General features: G+C 28.3%; 1 pseudogene; it reads left to right on the forward strand.

Annotated features, from left to right (window-relative positions):
• LOC108750862 overlaps positions 1 to 2,611 on the forward strand; it is a 7,947-nt pseudogene that overhangs the window by 2,177 nt on the left and 3,159 nt on the right.

Consider the following 2,611-nt stretch of genomic DNA (forward strand, 5'->3'; position numbering starts at 1 on the left):
GAAAGTTCAGCTAATGATGTAGGAATGCACCGCACTCGTTGAAAAGAAAATATTGAGTAATAACCCGTTTTGAGAAATGACGCTTGTAGCACAAGTATATTAATTGGATTAATTATTAGGTTATTTATTGGGTTAAATACTTATTTTGTTATGGGAAGGCTGTAAATCAATGTAGAACTCGACTGATTGATATCTTAAGTATTTATCGCGTCGCACAAGACATTTCTTGATTTCATTTCGATTCTGTATCATTTTGACAGCTATCATAACCGCTCGTTACACGTATCGATAGATGGTGAATCGCGAAAATTTTGGCGTTTTCTGCAAACCATCGAAAAAAAGTGTCACAACTTCAGTATCCGCGACTGTACATATATTCATTTCTTATAGTAGAATATTAGATTTTTTGTTGTTGTTCTTTATCTTATTTAGAACTTCATTAATAGGTTTTTCTGTTCCCAAAATGGCATCAGCGATGCTGTTTTATGTTCCAATGCATCAGTGCACGAGTTAGTTTACTGTACAGACTGGATTAATTGTAAGTCTGGAGTCAGTGTAAGCACTAATGTATACTAGTTCAGCCACAGAAAATAGATCTTACACAAATATATAAATAATAGTAACCTCTTACTGAAAAAAATTATTGGTAAATGATAAAATAATCAATAGTTATTTGATTAATAGTTAGTACTGTTAGTAAATAGTTATTGTTGGCGAAAGTTACTGTTGGCGAATAGTTACTGTTGGCAAATAGTTACTGTTGGTAAATAACTACAATACTATTCGTCATTAAAATTTAATTAGAAAGAAGGTAAATTACATAAAATTTCTTGGTATACATATGTACTTTTGTGTTTATACTGAAATATAAATTTAATAATATTGAAAAGTACAAAAATATTTATTTATAAAAGCTATACATATAGATATATATGAAGAAATAAGCGATAAACAAAATATCGAAAAATTAAAGATAAAAGTGAAATTAAAATTACATGACATGAAAACAGAATTAATATGCTCTCTAATATCATAACCCTTAATATATTGTATTATTATTAATATTATATTTCTACATTTTTTTTTACGGTTAACATTAAAAAATTTTTTTTTGTCATTGCTTTGTAAGTATATTCTTCCAATGTCATTATTTCAACATTGACTCCATATTGCAAGTACATTTATTTGCAATATTATTCAAACCATTGGAGTCTCAATAGTAATCTATTAGAGTTTCAATAGTAACTATTAAATCTTAACAATTTTTTTTCCGTAAAGGCTAGCTACATACAAAAATTTTGTAGTTTTGTATCATAATCATCTTTAATTAAAAATTTTTTTAATGGAATTGCATTAATACTTTTATTTTCATCATTCAAATCTAATAATATTTCCATGTAAACAATATGGGAAGCCATTTTTATCTTGCACTAGAACGTTTTTTATTTTTGCTTGCACGCTTACACTCGTCAGTTCTGGACTGCAATAGTTCAGTTCTAGTGCAATCCTCGTGCAGGAACAAAAACCAAACCTAAAGACTCTTTTACAATTCCATAAATAAAGTATACTCTTAAACACACTCGTATAAATAATGTATGCATTTAGGCGCTAGAGTAATTCTGGCTTGTAGAAATATGGAAAAGGCAAATAAAGCAGTTGAAGATATAAAGAATAATCCACCTTCAAGGTAAATAAATAAATAAACTCGTAACACAATAAGAAGATTATAATAAATTAAATTACGTACTATTTGTTTTCTTTCTTTCTCACTCTGTATAAAATTATATTTATCTTCATTAAATTTTTACATTTTGAAAATGGTGATATGATCTTTAAACCTATAGCTATTTTTAGGATCAATAAAGATGAATATAAAAATAAGATAGGAGAGCTTGCGATTTATTTTCTGGATCTATGTAGCTTGAAAAGCGTGAGAAATTGCGCTAAAAACTTACTGATGAATGAAGCAGCTATTCATATTCTCATAAATAATGCCGGTATGGGACCAACTCATTCTCTTGAGAAGACAGAGGACGGGAATGAGATGACACTGCAAGTCAACCATCTCAGTCATTTTCTCTTGACACTTTTGCTGTTGCCAAAAATGCAGTTATCTTCTCCTAATTGCAGAATAATCAATGTTTCATCAATTGCACATATGTGTACGTAAAACGACATTAAGGTTTAAAAATGAAAAACGAGTGTTTTTTATTTATTTATTAGAGTACTCGTAAGTATAATTGTAAGAAAAATGTTTTATTACAGTTACTGACATAAATTTCGATGATCTTAATCTGGAGAGATCTTATACACCATTTAAAAGTTACGCACAAAGTAAACTAGCAAATATCCTATTCACAAAGGAATTGGCTGATCGATTGAGAAGTATGCCAAAAAACATTATTAATTAGAATAAATCATTTAATTCTAAAAAATAATAAATAAAATATCAATTTGAGCCGGCACTGGTTATTAGTGTGTATTTTAATATCATTTATTCAAAGTGAATATTAAACGTATACGTTCGACCTATGGTCAAGGTTCTTTTCAGCACAAAAAATATATTAAAATTTCATAATGATAGCGCATATGCTAAGTGTAAACTAATAAC

This window comes from Trachymyrmex septentrionalis, unplaced genomic scaffold (genome assembly GCF_001594115.1).
Source record: "Trachymyrmex septentrionalis isolate Tsep2-gDNA-1 unplaced genomic scaffold, Tsep1.0 scaffold374, whole genome shotgun sequence".
Classification (NCBI taxonomy): Eukaryota; Metazoa; Arthropoda; class Insecta; order Hymenoptera; family Formicidae; genus Trachymyrmex; species Trachymyrmex septentrionalis.